This window comes from Lepus europaeus, chromosome X (assembly GCF_033115175.1).
Source record: "Lepus europaeus isolate LE1 chromosome X, mLepTim1.pri, whole genome shotgun sequence".
NCBI lineage: Eukaryota > Metazoa > Chordata > Mammalia > Lagomorpha > Leporidae > Lepus > Lepus europaeus.
Genome location: NC_084850.1, coordinates 81,636,508 through 81,655,901, shown reverse-complemented (window position 1 = coordinate 81,655,901; position 19,394 = coordinate 81,636,508). Strand labels below are relative to the sequence as shown.

Sequence of the window (19,394 nt, the reverse complement as noted above, 5' to 3'; positions counted from 1 at the left end):
CTTTTTACCGCTTTGGATTTAAAAACTATTTTATCCAATATAAGTATGGCTATTCCTGCTGTATTTTAGGTTCCATTTGTATGGAATGTTTTATTCCATTTTTTCATTTTTCTGTCCATGTGTGCCTCTAAAGGTAAAGTGAGTTTCTCCTAAGTTGTGTCTTGTTTTTTTTTAGCCTATTAAATTATTGTGTATTTTTCTTCAATTTTTTATTCACTGCTGTTTTTGACACACACACACACGCACACACGCAGAGAGAAAGAAAGAGAGAGAGAGAAAGGACAGAGATATGTTCCATTTACTGGCTCACTCCCTAAATGCCCACAACAGCTGGGGTTGGACCAGACTGAAGCCAAGAGCCCAGAACCCAGTCTGGGTCTTCCACATTGGTGACAGGGGTCCAACTACTTAAGCCATCATGTGTGGCCTCCCAGAGTGTGCACTATCAGAAAGTTGGATTGGAAGCACAGCTGGGACTTGAACCCAGGTGCTCTAATATGGGGTGTGGGCATTCCAAGTACTATATTAACCATTGCTCCAAATGCCTGCTCCATTCTGTCTTTTACAATTTTTTAAAATTTCAGTGATTTTTAACTTTGCTATGGCAAATAGATAAGGAAGATCTTACTTGTATGTTTAATTAAGGCTTGTACCTGTTATAACTCAAGCCCATATCAAAATCAAATATCTCCCTGAAAAGGTAGTGAACAGTCTCCTATAGCAAGTGTACAGGGGTGATATAATACAAATTTTAACAAACCAATATTCAAAGATGTGAGGTAACAGTAGAAAAGAGAGATGTTATTTCCCATGGAGAATAAATTTCTAAGGTAGGGGCTGACAAAAACAATAATATTAGGAATGGTTGATAAAACTTCACCATGACCTAAAAAATCTCAACATCTCTTTCAGTTAAGAAATTAAAGGTCAACCAAGTCAGTTCAGAGAATCTGTAGAAGCAATTGGAAGGATTTGTGAGGCATAGAGAAAGCTGGAAGAAAGTTTTATTATTCATTTAGAAGCCCAGCTGAAGACGATGAATAATTTGAGGTTATTCAGAGCAGATACGCTGGACCTCTGTAAACATAAAAGAAGTCATTGGAGTGGTGTGCAATTCCATCAGCTTCAGACAGCACTGTTACTTTATTTCACATCTTTCTATGGCCTTTTTTTTAAAGATTTATTTATTTTTTTACTTGAGAGTCAGTTACACAGAGAGAGGAGAGGCAGAGAGAGAGAGAGAGAGAGAGAGAGAGAGGTCTTCCATCCGATGGTTTACTCCCCAATTGGCCACAATGGCCGGAACTGCACTGATCTGAAGCCAGGAGTCAGGAGCTTCTTCCGGGTCCCCCATGCAGGTGCAGGGGCCCAAGGACTTGGGCCATCTTCTACTTCTATCACGGACCATAGCAGAGAGCTGGATCGGAAGTGGAACAGCCAGGACTAGAACCAGAGCCCATATGGGATGCATGTACTTCAGGCCAGGGTGTTAACCCGCTGCGCCACAGTGCCGGCCCCTATGGCTTGGTTTTACTAGATGACAATCTAATTAATTCATATAGTGGTGTTGAAAGAGATTTTGCCACAGTTTGACAAGAGTGCATTGAATTCCATGCTTCCTGAATTGAAGAGCAACTGGAAGTTGCCCAACAGGTGGTCCCTTATGCTAGAACCTAGAGTAGGAGTAAGTTGAAAGAATCACATGATTCTGGAAACCAACATGGAGGAAGTGATGATAAAACTAAGAATGCTGATAGAAACTATTTAAATATTTTTACATAACATGAATGAAAAGTTCACACATGAAATTGAGATTTTGAAAACAAATACTAGAAATGAAGAATTCAATATGTCAAATAAAAAATACAGTAGAAAGCCCTAACAACAGATTTGATAAGGCAGAAGAACAAATATCCAAGCTAGAAGACAAATCTTTGGACGTTTTTCAGTCAAAAAAACCCACAAAAAACAAACAAACAAAAAAGCAGAGAGAGAGAAGAAGTTAGAAAAATTAAAAACGGTGCTGGAGATTTATGGGATACTATCAAATGACCCAATATATAGGTGTTAGGAGGTCCAGAAAATGTGGAAAGAGAGAGTGCATTAGAAGGCCTATTCAGTGAAATAATTACAGAAAACTTCCCTAATTTGAAGAAAGGGACATCCAAGTACATGAGGCACATAGAACTCCTTATAAACATGACCAGAAAAGATCTTCACCACAACACATTGTAGTCAACTTTCAACAGTAAAACATAAAGAAAAGATTCTACAATGTGCACTAGAGAAACGCCAGATTACTTTCAGAGGATCTCCAATTAGACTCACAACTGACTTCTCATCAGAAACCCTATAGGCTAGGAGAGAATGGAAATACATAGTCCAAGTCTTAAGAGAAAAAAACTGTCAGCCCATAATACTATACCCTGCAAAGCTCTCATTTGTGAATGAAGGTGAAATAAAGATCTTCCGTAACAGAAATTGAAAGAATTTGCCACTGCTCGGTCCATCTTACAAAAGATGCTTAAGGATGTGCTACACACAAAAGCACAGAAAGACAGTCATCATTATTAAAGAATGTGAAGGCAGACAATCTCCCAGTAAAATTACAAAGGAAATCCAAAGCAAATAATAGGAATATTTACAGAAAAATGACAAGGCCAAGTTGTTATTTATCAATAGTAACCTTGAGGTTGATGCTGTGGCACAGCAGGCTAAGCCTCCTTCTGTGGTGCCAGTATCCCATATGGATGCCAGTTCAAGTCCCAGCTGCTCCACTTCCAATCCAGCTTTCCTCTGTGGCCTGGGAAACCAGTAGAAGATGGCCCACGTGCTTGGGCCTCTGCACCTGCATGGGAGACCCATAGGAAGCTCCTGGTTCCTGGCTTTGGATCAACCCAACTCTGGCCATTGCGGCCATTTGGGAAGGGAACCAGTGGATGGAAGTCCTTTCTCTTTGTTTCTCTCTCTCTCCATATTTAACTCTACCTCTCAAATAAATAAATAAATAAAAAATTTAAAAAACCAGTATCCTTGACTGCAAGTGGCCTAAATTCTCCAGTTAAAACATACAGACTGGCTGTTGATTAAAAACAAGACCCATCTATTTTCTGCCTACAAGAAACACACCTCATGAACAAAGATACACAGACTGAAAGTGAAAGAATGGAAAGACATATTCCATGCTAATGTCAAACAGAAATGAGCAAGTGTAGCCATCCTAATATCAGACAAAATAGACTTTAACACAAAAACTGTTAAAAGAGACAAACAAGAGTACTATATTATATAGTATAATATTATATTATATTAAGGGATCAATTTAATAGGAAGATGTGACTATAATAAATGTATATGTACCTGATTACAGCATGCCTGGCTATTTAAAACAAATATCAATTGATTTTAAGCGAGACATAGGCTCCAATACAATAGTAATGGGGACTTCAATACTCCACTTTCATCAATCAACTAGACAGATCAGCTAGACAGAAAATCAACAAAGAAACAACAGAGCTAATCTACACTCTAAACCTAGCTGATATCTACAGAACCTTTCATCCCACAGTTACAGAATACATATTCTTTTCATCAGTGCTTGAAACTATGTCCAGAATAGATCATATGCTAGGCATAAAGTAAGTCTCAGCAAAGATCTGTACAATGAAAGTTACAAAACATTAAAAAAAAAGAAATAGAAGAAGACACAAAAAATGGAAAAATCTTCCATGTTCATGGATTGGAAGAATTAATATAATGAAAATGTCCATATTATCAAAAACAATTTACAGTTTCTTTTTTTTTTTTAACAATTTACAGTTTCAATGCGATCCCAATGAAAATACCAACAACACACTTCTCAGATCTAGAAAAAAAACAATGCTAAAATTCATATGGTAACACAATAAATCCTGAATAACTAAAGCAATCTTATACAACAAAAACAAGGCCAGAGGCACCACAATGCCAGACTTCAAGACATACTACTGGGCAGTTATGATCAAAACAGCCTGGTACTGGCAAAAAACAGACATGTAGACCAGTGGAACAGAATAGAAACTCCAGAAATCAATCCACGCATCTACAACCAACTTATCTTTGACAAAGAAGCTAAAATCAATTCCTGGAATAAAGATAGTCTCTTCAAGAAATGGTGTTGGGAAAACTGGATTTCTGTGTATAGAAATATGAAACAAAACCCTTACCTTACACCTTACACAAAAATCCACTCAAAATGGATCAAGGGCCTAAATCTATGACCCAGTGCCATCAAATACTAGAGAACATCGGAGAAACTCTGCAAGACTTTGGCATAGGCTAAGACTTCTTGGAAAAGATCCCGGAAGCACAGGCAGTAAGAGCCAAAATTGACAAATGGGATTACATCAAATTGAGAAGCTTCGGCATTACAAAAGAAACATTCAGCCAACTGAAGAGGCAACAGACAGAATAGGAGAAAATATTTGCAAACTATGCAACTGATAAAGGGTTAATATCCAGAATCTATAAAGAGCTCAAGAAACTCAACAACAACAAAACAAACAATCCAGTTAAAAAAAGGGTGAAGGATTTGAATACGCATTTTTCAAAAGAGGAAATTCAAATGGACACCAGACACACGAAAAAGTGCTTAGGATTACTAGTCATCAGGGAAATACAAATCAAAACCATAATGAGGTTTCACCTCACCCCAGTTAGAATGGCTTTCATACAGAAATCAACAAACATCATATGCTGGTGAGGATGTGGGGAGAAAGGTACCCTAAATCCACTGTTGGAATGTAAACTGGTGCAGCCATTGTGGAAAACTGTATGGAGATACCCCAGAAAGCTGAAGATAGATCTTCTATATGACCCAGCAATCCCACTCCTGGTAATTTACCCAAACAAAATTAAATCAGCCTATGAAAGAGTTATCTGTACCCTCATGTTCATTGCAGCTCAATTCATAGTAGCTAATACGTAGAACCAATCCAGATTTCCATCAACTGATGACTGGATAAAGGAATTATGAGATATATATATATATATATATATATATATATATATATACTACAGAATACTACTAAGTGATTAAAAAAATGAAATCCTGTTTTTTTCGCAATAAAATGGATGCAACTGGAAACCATTATACTTAGTGAAGTAAGCTACTCTCCAAAAGACAGATACTGTATGTTTTTCCTGACTAGGGTAATTAATAGAGTATCTAAAATGTAATGTACTTGAGTGAAACTGACATTTTGAGGTTCAATGGTTGTTTACTGCTCTTGTCTCTACTGTTGAGCAAGTTTTTTTTCTTCGTACTATTTGTTGAACTCTTTAATTAGTGTAGGTTAATCTTATGAGTATAAAGTGAACTAAAATAGATCTTTGTAAAAATTAATAGTGGGAATAAGAGAGGGAGGAGGAAGAAGGATAGAGTGTGTGTGTGTGGGTAGGGTGGGAAGTATCACTATGTTCCTAAAACAGTATATATGAAATACATGAGATTTGTATGCCTTAAATAAAGTTTTAAAATAGAAAATTCTACACTTGCTCTCCATTCCTCTCCACATTTTGAATTTCGAATATTCCATTTTACTTCTTTCTATATTCCCTAATAACACATTAATTAAATTGTTATTTTTAATTGTTTTTAGTCTTTATACTAAAGGTATGAATTTTTATGTAACTGGTATACAATATTATAGCATTCTGAATTTGTATGCATAGCTACTATTACCAATAATATTTCCTTGTTACTCACTAGCATCTCTTTCTTTCAGTTTGAAGAACTGCCTTAAGCATATCTTTTTTCCCAAATTTTAATTAATATAAATAGAACAGATTTCAAGTATTTCATAGATACAATTCTAAGAAGATAACTGTACTTTTTCTAGTAGGCTATTATGTTTTCTATCACATATTTAAGTTTTCTGAGTGTACTATTCAGGTCAAAGATTTCCGTTTGATTTTTAAAATTACTTCCATCTCTCTGTTAAGTTTGTTAGAATATTGAATTATTTCTGTATTCTTTCTTGAGGTTTGTTGTGTTTCTTTCAAAATTGTTATTTTGAATTTTACATCCAAGAATTTTCAGATGTCATCTGTTCTCTGGTTGATTTTTGGCATCTTACTTTACTAGGTGAGAAAATTCATGCTTCCCTAGAATTTCTTGATGCTTTTTGGCATATGGAATCGTCTTGGCATTGAAGGATTGTGCGTTTTTTCAAGTCTTCATAATTTGCTTTATTTGTGGCTATCAGTTCAGAAATTCTAAGCACTCTATTTTCTTTGAGCCAGTGGCTACGTCTGCTATTTCAGCACTAGATGGTGCCATACATAGAAGTTTGCCGCAACTCTGCTATTGGTGTATTGTTGCTGTATGAGCACTAGAGGGTGCCCCAACTCCAGATTTGTCACAAATCTGCAGTTGGTTTGTTCAGAATGATCTGGAGGAATGTCTACAAAGAAGTTGTCCAAGTGCCAGTGTTGTGGTGCAGTAAGCTAAGCTGCTGCCTGCGATGCTGGCATTCCATATCAGAGTACCAGTAATACTGGCATTCCATATCAGAGCACAAGTTCAAGTCCTGGCTGCTTTGCTTCTGATCCATCTCCCTGCTAAAGTGCCTGGGAGAACAGCAGAAGATGTCCCAAGTGCTTGGACCCCTGCCACATGTCAGAGATCCAGATGGAATTACTGGTTCTTGGCTTTGGCCTGGCCCAGCCCTGACTGTTGCAGCCATTTGAGGAGTGAACCAGCAGATGGAAGATCTCACTATTTCTCCTTCTCTCTGTCACTATAGCTTTCAAATAAGTAAAACATAAATCTTAAAAAAAAACCCTAGGTCCTTTCCTAATATTTAGAAGGTTGGTAAATTAACAGTATATACAAAATTACATAAAAAATGAAGTCACCTATCCTTGCAGGCCTTTTCCAGGGGCTGGATGGTATATAAGTCTGATCAACTGGGGCCATGTGTCTCCACTTGACACGGGGACAGGTCCAGAGCTTCCATATGCAGATACTGGCCTGAAGATAGACACACTGTTAGCATTAGCCCTGTGGTTTTTTAAAAACATATTTATTTAATTTATTTGAAAGGCAGAGAGAGAGAGAGAGAGAGAGAGAAAGAGAGAGAGAGAGAGAGTTCAGTCTTCCATCTGCTGGTTCACTCCCCAGATGGCCCAGAGCTGGGCCAGGCCAAAGCCAGGAGCCAAAAACTTCATCTGGATCTCCTATGTGGGTTCAGGGGCCCAAGAACTTGGGCCATCTTCCCGCTGCTGGAGCAGCTGGAACTCTAACTGGCACCCACATGGGATGCTGACATCAAAGGTGGCTACTTTATCCATTATGCCACAACACCAAACCCCTGTGTTGAGTTTTGGCAGCCTGGCACTGAGTCCCAAGAGGCATTTCTCATCTTACTTTCTTATGGTTGAAATCGTTTTTCCCTTAAATACAAGACAATTATTTTCTTTCTTTCCGTCTTTTTAAAAAAATACCTATTTATATATTTGAAAGCCAAAGTTACACACACAGACAAAGATCTTCCATCTGCTGGTTCACTCCCCAAATGACTACAATGGCTGGGGCCAATGCCAGGTGCCTGGAACTCCATCAGGGTCTCCCGCCTGGATGGCAAGGACCCAAGGACTTGGGACATCTCCTGCTGCTTTTCTAGGCACATCAGCAGGGAACTGGATGGGAAGTGGAACAGCTGGCATTTGAACCAGCACCAATATGGGATGCTGGTGTTGCAGAAAGAAGCTGAACCTGCTATACCACAACGCTGGCCCCAGAGTTTTATTCTTCCTGAGGTTGGTGGTGTGTTGGTGGAGGCAGTCCCTTGGCCACCCAGGCTGATGCTAAGTTCCACTTGGATCTCACAGTTACCAGCTTTGTGCGGTGTCAGGGGTGCATGCCAGACTCACATGAGGCTGGCAATGAATGATATATGCTAAAATGTCTTACCCGGTCACAGGTATTCATTCACCTGATGCACTGGCAGGTCTAGAGGATCTATTTGTGAGCTTCAACCTGGAGATAGAGGCCTTGGGCTTTGTCTGGTGCCAGTCTAGCACTGAACTCCAATGTAGTGCCCTCAGATTACAGTCCTGGCTCTACTCCCCAGCAGCTGGAATCACGGCAGTTGGGGAGGGGTGGCAGAAGAAACCTCTTGACTACCTATCTTAGGAGAGTCCAAAATCTCAGTCTGAAGGTACTAGCCTGGGAAAAGGGGCCATGGGGCCCTGTCTAGCACTAGATTTTACAGTGGCAGTACTGGTATTGGGTTTCAAGTGTAAGGTATGGACTAATTCCCTCCCCTTCTCCCAAGCAGGAGACAAGGTACCTCTCTCCATGTTGTACTACTTGGAGCTGGAGGAGGGGTGACGTGGGAAAGTCTTTCCTTCCCACTTTCTTCAATGTGTCATATCTCATCATTACTCTAAAACCAAGCACTACGGTCTCTCCCTTGATTTCCTTAGTACTTGTGCAGTTGGCTTGAGGGGTGAACAGCTGTTTAAATTGGTGCCTCTGTGGGGAGATGGTCATTGAAGTATCTTGCTCAGTCACTATCTTGCTGCCTACTATTTCTCATTATCATCTTTACATGGGACATTATAAAATTGTTCAGGAAAGAGATTGATCAAAGAGTCAAAGTGATAGAAAAATCTGGTTTCAGCACTAATTTTATGTATGTTAGGCTCCTGAATTTTTATCAAATATAAAATAGAGATATATGTCTTCCCTGCTTTCCTCACGGAGTTGTTTTAAGGATCATTGAGATCTTTGATAAGAAAGTGCTTTGTTGGCCGGCGCCGTGGCTTAACAGGCTAATCCTCTGCCTTGCAGCACCGGCACACCGGGTTCTAGTCCCGGTTGGGGCGCCGGATTCTATCCCGGTTGCCCCTCTTCCAGGCCAGCTCTCTGCTATGGCCCGGGAAGGCAGTGGAGGATGGCCCAAGTGCTTGGGCCCTGCACCCGCATGGGAGACCAGGAGAAGCACCTGGCTCCTGACTTCGGATCAGAGCGATGAGCCGGCCGCAGCGGCCATTGGAGGGTGAACCAATGGAAAAAGGAAGACCTTTCTGTCTCTCACTATCCACTCTGCCTGTCAAAAAAAAAGTGCTTTGTTAACTCTAAAGCAGAATATAAACATAGCATATAAATCCATGGCTCACAGCCGAGACTGTACATCAGAATGACCTATAGGCCATTGTCAAAGGTATAATGTAACGTCTCGAGAGGAAGATGTAGAAGAAGCATTCAGTCAGACATGATTTCTACATTTTTGTGCAGTGAAATGTATCAATTCCCTACTGGATGTAATAATCTATAGTACTTTTAAATTGATCAAAAAACTTTTTGGGCATATCTGATCTCTGTTTCACACTATACCAGGCCATGTAAAAAATATTAGAGAAGTCTAAGGCATGGCTCATAGCATCAATTCTATATTCTTGAGAAATGCTAAAAGAGTGAATGTTAAGCATTCTCACAACAAAAATGTAAAGTATTGTGTATGTAAATAAACTAGGTTTAGCCATTCCTCTATGTATATATTTTTCAAAACATCATGTTGTGCATGATAAATCTATATGATTTTATTTGTCAATTAAAAAATAAGATTCTGAGTAGAGGAATAACTAGAGTTAACAAAATAACCCAAAATGAAACAAAATTTATAATTTAGGTAGTGATGACGTTGGGAAATTCTGCCTGCCCAAAGTCAGTGCTAAGCAACTATTTCAAAGCTCTGAACACTAACCAGAGTCACACAATAAGCTAAAAAACATTTATTCAGGAAAAACTACTGAACCTCCTAAGAACAATGGAATCTTTTTTAAAGATTTATTTATTCATTTGAAAGTCAGAGTTAGAGAGAGAGAGAGAGAGAGAGAGAGAGAGAGATCTCCATCTGCTGGTTCACTTCTCAAATGGTTGTAACAGCCAGGCTTGTGCCACACTGAAGCCAGGAGGCAGGAGCTTCATACATGTCTCCAACATGGGTGTAGGAGTCCAGTTACTTGGGACATCTTCCACTACTATACCAGGTGCACTACCAGAGACTTGGATCAGAAGTGGAGCAGCCAGGACTTGAACCAGTGCCCAAAAGAGGTGTCGGCATCACAGACAGCAGTTTAATCTGCTACGCCACAATGCTGGCCCCAAACAGTGGAATCTTTAAATCAGATCTGCTCCCATCTCAGCCAATCCTTGACCAATTTAAATCTGTTGCACACTACCTATAAAGACCATTTGCCTGGCTGCTAGCTGGAGGTGACTGACCTGATCTGGAGCTGTACTGAAGTCCAAATGCCCAGTGGCATTGTTGAAAAATAGTAGTGACTATTGTCAAAAAGAAGCAAAGTCCATTATTATATCTGCCCAAGGCTATAGTACTGGTTTAACAAGTTAGAAACCAACAAAAGTTTTATTTATCTTTAAAAATTTTTATTCATTTGAAAGGCAGAGAGACAGAGACAGTGACAGAGATAGACAGAAATCTCCCATCTGTGGCCTCACTCCTAAAATGCCCTCAACAGCTGGGGCTGGGCTAGGCCAAAGCTGAGAGCCAGGAACTCATTCTGGATCTTCTAGATGGGTGGCAGGGATCCAACTACTTTGGCTATCATCTGCTATTTCCAAGGTGCACATTAGCAGGAAGCTGGAATTGAAGCAGAACCAAGACTTGAACCCAGGCACTTTGTTATGGAATATGAGTATTCCAAGCAGTGTCTTAACCACTGCACCAAACACCTGCCTCTACAGCCAACGACTTTTTAAACAAATATTTTATTTTATTTGTTTGAAAGGTAGAGTACACACACACACACACATACACACTGACACAGAGAAACCTTCCATCTGCTAGTTCACTCCCAAATGGCCATAATGACCAGGGCTGGGCCAGAATAAAGTCAGGAGCCAGGAGCTTCTTTCTTCCACAAGGGTGCAGGGGCTTAAGGACTTGGGCCATCCCCTGCTGCTTTCCCAGGTGCATTAGCAGGGAGCTGGATTGGAAGTGCAGCAGCCGGGACTCAAACTGGTATCCATATTGGATGTCGGCATCACAGGCAGTGGCTTAACCCACCCCTTGTGGACTAATTCTATAGTATCTGTCTTCCCTACAGAACAACTACTGAAGTGTTTAGTCAGTTGTTTATCTTCATTATTATTTTTATTTTTAAGTTTGACTACTGTTAAGAATGCTTATACCTCCTCCCCAAAATTCGTATATTGAAACCCAATACCCAAGTTGATGTTGTTGAGAGATGAGGTCATTAGGTCATGAGGGCTCCACCTTCATGAATGAGATTAGTGCCTAATATAAACAGCTTGAGGAAGCCCTCAGACCTTCTAACGTGAAAACTCAGCAAGAAGGCACTGTCTTCAAAGTGGACAACAAGCCCTCATCACACTATGAATCTACTGGTGCCTTGACCATGAACTTCGCAGCAGCTGTAAGTTGGGGCAATACATTTATTTTGTTTATAAATCACTCAGTCTTTTTGTTTTAGCAGCCCAGAGTAAGAGGGCTTCCTAGGAGTCATCACTGGGTCAGCATTGCTTAGAGTTCAATGAATACTTTTGATCAGTGTTAAATAGCTTGTGCTTAAAGACCTTGAGCCCCTAAAACTTTCACCTTTCGCTAAGATGATTTGGGGTTTGAAGCATGCATTCAAAGTTCAGGCAGTGAATTGATCTTAGATTCCACTTTCTGCTTATGCAGAGCCTCCCTCTCAATTGGGAGTGGGTAGATAACTGGGGCCCTCTCTGGTCTTTCCTTAGCATATTCTTATCCTGGCATATACACACAGACTTCCAGAACCCCCAATAATATGTCAGTATTTTCAAAACCTTCTATAGTTGTCTCATTCTGCCAATCTCCATTTAAAATCTCTGGCTAGGGGCCAGTGCTGTGGTGCAGTGGGTTAGTACTTGGGCTCCTGCACTCATGTGGGAAACCTGGAAAAAGCTCCTGGCTTTGACCTGGGCCAGTCCTGGCCATTAAGGCCATTTGGGAGTGATCTAGCAGGTGGAACACCTCTATCTCACTCTGTAACTTTGACTTTCAAATAAATAAAATAAATCTTAAACAAAAAAAATTAGTCCAGGCAACTCACTAAACATAGAAACAAACAATAACAACAACATTAACAACAACAACAAAAGTAGCATCTCCTGGCAGGGGCAGGGCTGGAGAAGAGAGCATAATCAATAATTGGTACAATAGTTTATCTAAAATATATTCAATTTTCAACAAAAAATTATGAGACAAGCAAAGAATCAGGAAAGTGTAGCCTATACACAGAAAGAAAAATTTGTTAATGGAAACTGTCTCTGAAGGGGATCACATGTCAGACTTGGTTAAAAAAAAATTCAAACTAGTTCATATATATATATATATATATATATATATATATATATGTATATATGTTGGGGTCTTAAGCCTGAGGTTGGCTCCTGATCAGCAGGGGACAGTACAAGCACTCCCTGACAAGGCGAACGGGAGAGGTAGTAAGGTCGACGGGTCAAGCACACCGAAGCAAGCACCCGTGACTTCTGTCTAAGCAGGAACTACTTTATTGAGGAAGTGTGCAAGGTTATAAAGCGCAGTAGGGGAGCCAATCAGCGAAAAGGTCATGCAGGCGTGGGTGAACCACGCACAGGGGCACCTTAAGCAAAGTATAGGGATCACGCACTGTCCACGTGTCTGGAACTAAAGCGGACCTATCCCTGCCCGTGGTCTGATCTTACGTAGTTTAACCGCAGCAGCTGCAGACACGCCCCTCGAACATCTGCCAGGTGCCATATTGTAATGGAGGTTTTAGGCAATGCCATATATATATATATATATATATATATATATATATATATATCTGTTCAAAAAAGTAAAGAAAAACCATGTTTTTTTTTTTTTTAAACAGGCAGAGTGGACAGAGAGAGAGAGAGAGACAGAGAGAAAGGTCTTCCTTTGCCGTTGGTTCACCCTCCAATGGCCGCAGCGGCCGGCGCGCTGCGGCCTGCGCACCGCGCTGATCCGAAGCCAGGAGCCAGGTGTTTCTCCTGGTCTCCCATGCGGGTGCAGGGCCCAAGAACTTGGGCCATCCTCCACTGCACTCCCGGGCCATAGCAGAGAGCTGGCCTGGAAGAGGGGCAACCGGGATAGAATCCGGCGCCCCGACCGGGACTAGAACCCGGTGTGCCGGCGCCGCTAGGTGGAGGATTAGCCTGTTGAGCCACGGCACCGGCAAGAAAACCATGTTTTATAAATTAAGACAACACAGGACAACGATGCTTCATCAAGTAGAGAATATCAACAGAAAATGGAAATTATAAAAAGGAATCAAATGGAAATTCTGGAGTTGAAAATATAATAACTGAATAAAGAAATTCACTAGACTAGTACAAAAGCAGATCTCAGCTGAAAAAAAAATCAATGAACTTGCCAACAGATCAATAGAGACATGCAATCTGAATAACACAGACTAAAAAGAGTGGAGAAAAATATACAGGGGCCGATTCTGTGGTGCAGTTGGTTAAGCTGCAGTCTGCTATGCTGGCATCCCATATGAGTGCTGGTTGGAGTGTTGGCTGCTCTGCTTTGGATCCAGCTCCCTGCTAGTGTGCCTGGGAAGACAGTGGAAGATGTTCCAAGTTCTTGAGCCCCTACTACCCATGTGAGGACCTAGTTGGAGTTCTTGGCTCTTGGCTTCTACCTGGCCCAGCCCCAGCTGTTGCAGTCATTTGGGGAGGGAACCAGTGAATGGAAGAATCTCTCTATCTCTCTTTCCTGAGTGTATGTGTGTGTGTGTGTGTGAACTTTGCCTTTCAAATAAATAAAATAAATCTTTACAAAAGAAATGTAGAACATAATTAAACAAAGTAACATAGGCATAATGGAAGCAAGAGTAGAGGAGAGAGGGAGAAAAGGACAGAAAAAAGGCTCAAAGAAACAATGGTTAAAAACTGTCAGATATGGCAAGAACATGGACACTTCCAAGAAGCTTAACAAACTCCAAGTAGGATAAGCTGAAAGAGGCCCACACCTACACAGCATAGACAAACTGTTGAAAGACAACGACAATCTTAAAGCAACAAGAAAAATGAATCACAAAAGAAACAGTAATAATAGCATTTGTTCTATCAGAAACCATGGATGCCAGAAAGCAATAGGATGACATTTAAAGTGTTAAAAGAAGCAAAAATTATCAATTCTATCTTCAAAAATGAAGATGACATGAAGATATTCCTAGTTAAACAGATACTGAGAGAATTCATTGTTAACAGATCTATCTTACAAAACATTGCAAAAGAAATCTTCATGCTGAAAAGGCGTGACACCAGGTGGTAACTTGAATCCATATGAAGAAATAAAGGGCACAGCTAAGGTAATTAGGCAAAATAACAATAAATACATATTTTACTCATTATCTTAATTGATTTTTAAAGAAATTTTACTTTTTATTTATTTGAAAGGCACAGTTACAGAGAGAGAGGGGGAGAGAGAGAAAATTTTCCATCCACTGGTTCCCTCCCCAAATGGCTGTAACGGCCTGGGGCTGGGCCAGCCCAAACCCAGGATCCTGGAACTCCATCTGGATTTCCCACGTGAGTCGATGGTGGAGTAGGGGTTTAGTCTAGTGCTTAAAGATACCAGTTAAGATCTCCATGTCCCACATCAGAGTATCTGAGTTTGACATCCAGCTCTTGGTCTTGACTCCAGGTTACTGATAATGCAGACTTTGGCAGGCACTGTTTATTGGTTCAAATGATTGGGTTCCTAACACCTACATATGAGACCTGGGTTGAGTTCTTGGCTCCCAGGTTTAGCGTGGCCCAGCCGCGGGTATTGTGGGCTTTTGGGGGAGTGAACCAGCAGATGAGAGCTCTGTTTTTGCCAGTCAAATACAAAAACTTTAAAGAGGTGAGTTCATCGTAGTGTAAAAACTTTTGAAATCCATGAAGTTTTTTTTCCCACAGTGTGTTTCCATAAACTTTTTTTTTTTTTTTGACAGGCAGAGTTAGACAGTGAGAGAGAGAGACAGAGAGAAAGGTCTTCCTTTTTCCATTGGTTCACCCCCCAGTGGCCGCTACAGCTGGTGTGTTGCAGCTGGCACGCTGTGCCGATCCGAAGCCAGGAGCCAGGTGCTTCCTCCTGGTTTTCCATGCAGGTGCAGAGCCCAAGGACCTGGGCCATCCTCCACTGCACTCCCGGGCCACAGCAGAGAGCTGGGCTGGAAGAGGAGCAACCGGGACAGAATCCGGCGCCCCCAACTGGGACTAGAACCCGGAGTGCTGGTGCCTCAGGCGGAGGATTAGCCTAGTGAGCTGCGGTGCCGGTCTTCCATAAACTTTTAAAAAAGTTTTATTTATTATTTTTATTTATTTGAAAGGCAAAAACTGGAGACCATTATGTTTAGTGAAATAAGCCAGTCCCCAAAAGACAAATATCATGTTTCCTCTGAAATGAGGTAGAGTACAAAAATTGAGTGTATAAGAGTAAAACTGATATCTTATGATTTGGTTATTGTTTATAACCTTTATCTATATTCCAGTGGTACAGTGGTCTTTCTACTTTTTACTTGTTGAACACTATGGTTACTGGTGCATTAAGCCTATGATTACAAAGTAAATTGAAAGTATGTTATTGAAAAAATAATAATAAAAAGAAATGAAGGAGAGGAAATTGAGACAGGGATGAAGGCAAGTATGGTTATCTTCTTAGAGCTGTATTTATGAAATACATGAAATATTTCCTCTTTATATGAATGAAAATTTTTAAAAAAGAAGCAGAGCTGCTGGGACTTGAGCTGGTACTCATACGGGATGTAGGCATTGTAGGCACTGTGCCACAACACCAGACCCTGCTTTTATCACTTCTATTTCAATATTTTACTGAAGGTTTTAGCCAGGACAGTAAGGCAAGAAAAGAAAGATGTCAACAATATTAGAAAAGAAGTAAAACTCTATTTCCAGATGACCTGATGTGATATGTAGAAAATCCCAAGGAATACACAAAAAAATCTTTTAGAACTAACAAATGAGTTTAGCAAATTTGCAGGATACAAACATCAAACTACAAAGCTCAATTGTATTTCTGTGAAATAGCAATGCGCAATTTTAAAATGAAATGAACAGAACAATAACACAATAGCAAGCAAAATAATACAATATTTATAAATAATATTAACAAAATGTGTAAAAGTTGTAGGATGAGAAATACAATTCATTGCTGAGAGAAATTAAAGATCTAAAAAATTGAAATATTCTATGTTTGTGGATCAAAAGTCTAAATATTGGCAAATATCATATATCCCTTAATTGCTATATAGCTATAACACAATCTGTATGAAATTTCCAACAGGCTTTTGAGAAAATTAAAGAGCTGTTTCTAAGACTTATATGTAGAAGTACAAAAGCTCCCGAGTAGTCAAAATAATTTTTAAAATTAAGAAAAGGAGCAGGCATTGTGGCTCAGTGGGTTAAGCCACCATCTGTGACATGAGCATCCCATATAAGATGAGTCCTGTCTGCTCCACTTTCATTCCATATGCATTTTCTCTGTTAATGGCCTGGGAAAGCAACAAAAGATGGCCCAAGTGCTTAGGCCCATGCCATCCACGTGGGCTACCCAGATAGAAATCCAGGCTTCTGGCTTTGGCCAGGGTCACATTTGGGGAGTGAATTAGCAGATGGAAAATCTCTCTCTCTCTCTTTCTCTCTCTCTCCTCTCTCTCTCTCTCTCCTTCTCTCTGTAACTCTCTTTCAAATAATTAAATCTTTTTTACAAAATCATATGAAGAACAGAATTGAAGCATTTTTCTTCTTCATATTATTTCAAAACATCACATAAAACTGCATTGATTAGGCCGGCGCCGTGGCTTAACAGGCTAATCCTCCACCTTGCGGCGCCGGCACACCGGGTTCTAGGCCTGGTTGGGGCGCCGGATTCTATCCCGGTTGCCCCTCTTCCAGGCCAGCTCTCTGCTATGGCCCGGGAGTGCAGTGGAGGATGGCCCAAGTGCTTGGGCCCTGCACCCGCATGGGAGACCAGGAGAAGCACCTGGCTCCTGGCTTCGGGTCAGCGAGATGTGCTGGCCGCAGCGGCCATTGGAGGGTGAACCAATGGCAAAAAGGAAGACCTTTCTGTCTCTCTCTCACTATCCACTCTGCCTGTCAAAAAAAAAAAAACTGCATTGATTAAAAAAATGCTGCATAGGCATAAACATAGACATTTAGGTCAATGGGACAAAACTGGGAGTCCAGAGATAAATCTTTATATTCATGATCAATTGATTTTCTATAAATGTATTAAGAAAGAAAGGATAGTATTTTCAACAAATGGTGCTGGGACTGGATAGCCATACACAAAAAGATTAACTTAGACCTCATGACATTCACATACACCAAAAAAACCCAAAGGGATCAGGGACCTAAATGTAAGATTTATAACAATACAATTTTTAGATGAAAACATAGAAAAAACTTTTTGAGACATTAGGTTAAGCAAACATTTCTTGGATACAACACTAAAGGCATGATCTATAATACAAAATTTGGGTAAGTTGGACTTCATCGAAGTTCAAAACTTGTGTGCTTTCAGAAAATAAAATAATTACCATGTTGGGAGAAGACATTTGTATACCATGTATCAGAGAAATTGCATCTAGAATCTGAAGGAACTCTTCCAATTAAATAAGAAGACAGCCCTTTTAAAATGTGTAAAAGATTGGAACAGACATTTCAAAGAAGATACAGGAATGGCTACTAAGTACATGAAAAGATGCTCAGTGTCAGTATGAGATACCACTTCACAGTTACTAGAATCAGTATGATGAATAACACAGATAGGAATACATATTGATTAGAATGTGGAGTCACCAGGACTCCTAGTCATTGCTTGTGGAAATGTAAATTGTCACAGCTACTTTGGAAAAACAATTTATAAGTTCCTCAAAATATTAAACATAGAGGTAGTGAGGACTTAGCAATTCCACTCCTAGATATCTGTGCAAGAGAACTGAAAGCACATGCCTACACAAAAACTTGTATGTGAATGTTTGTAGTGGTACCACTTCCAATATTCAAAAAGTAGAAATAACTCAATTATCCCAACAATGAACTGATCAACAAAATGTAAAATAGTCATATAATGGAATATTATTTAGTCATAAAAAGGAATGAAGTACTGATACATTCAATATTGGAATGCCAGTTTGAGTCATGGCTGCTCTGCTTCTGATCAAGCTCCCTGCTAATGCGCCTGGGAAAGCAGTAGAAGATGGCCCAAATGTTTGGGCCCCTGTTTCCATGTGGGAACCGGCGCCCATATATGCTGGCCCCTGAAATTTACTTTTATTACATCATCAATGTGAAAGACTACAGTGTTGACATCTCCTGGTCAACAGGACAAACCTGGGAAGAGTTGGTGTGCAAATACAGTTACTGATTTTCAGATTAGCAGATGTTGCCCCATGATTTTGTCAATCTACTGTATGTCTACTTTTGTGCTTTGCTAATTTCACTACTTGAAAAGTATTTGTAAGCAGTTTATTATTTTTTTTAACAGGCAGAGTGGACAGTGAGAGAGACAGAGAGAAAGGTCTTCCTTTGCCGTTGGTTCACCCTCCAGTGGCCGCAGCGGCCGGCGCGCTGCGGCCGGCGCACCACTCTTATCCGATGGCAGGAGCCAGGTGCTTCTCCTGGTCTCCCATGGGGTGCAGGGCCCAAGCACTTGGGCCACCCTCCACTGCACTCCCTGGCCACAGCAGAGAGCTGGCCTGGAAGAGGGGCAACCGGGATAGAATCCGGTGCCCCGACCGGGACTAGAACCCGGTGTGCCGGCGCCGCAAGGCGGAGGATTAGCCTAGTGAGCCGCGGCGCCGGCTGTAAGCAGTTTAAATTGAGACATTGTAAAAAGAATTTTTGAGATCTTAGAAACTGTACCAGTTAAACATGGGCTTATGTAGTGAAAATATAAGATTTACCCATGTATATTTGAGTTTAAAATAGGAAAAAAGTAATGTATGCTTGTTTTCTAAGAACCCAAGGTAAATTCAATCTTCAATACCCACTTTCATGAGGGCATCCAGAAACTGAGTTGTAAAATGCAAAGTGATTGGGCTTGTGTCCTTTTCAGACATCTCTGCAATGTGTGTTTTAAACTACTATCTGGCTTATTAAGTTAGACTGATATAAGTCACTGTACATTAATTTTATGCATTGGGATGCTTACATCTCATATCAGAGTACCTGGGTTCAAGTTATGGGGCTGCTGCACTGTTAATGTGCACCCTGGGAGGCAGCAGGTCCTTGGATACCTGCCACCCGCGTGGGAGACCTGAATTTAGCCACTGGCTCCTGGTTTTGGCCTTGTCTAGATCTGCTGTGGCAGGATTTTAGG

At 40.5% G+C, this 19,394-nt stretch overlaps 1 pseudogene; it reads left to right on the top strand.

Moving 5' to 3' along the window:
- Positions 1-850: 850 nt before the first annotated feature.
- LOC133752705 (protein C12orf4-like) lies at positions 851-1,782 on the top strand (annotated as a pseudogene).
- Positions 1,783-19,394: the final 17,612 nt, after the last annotated feature.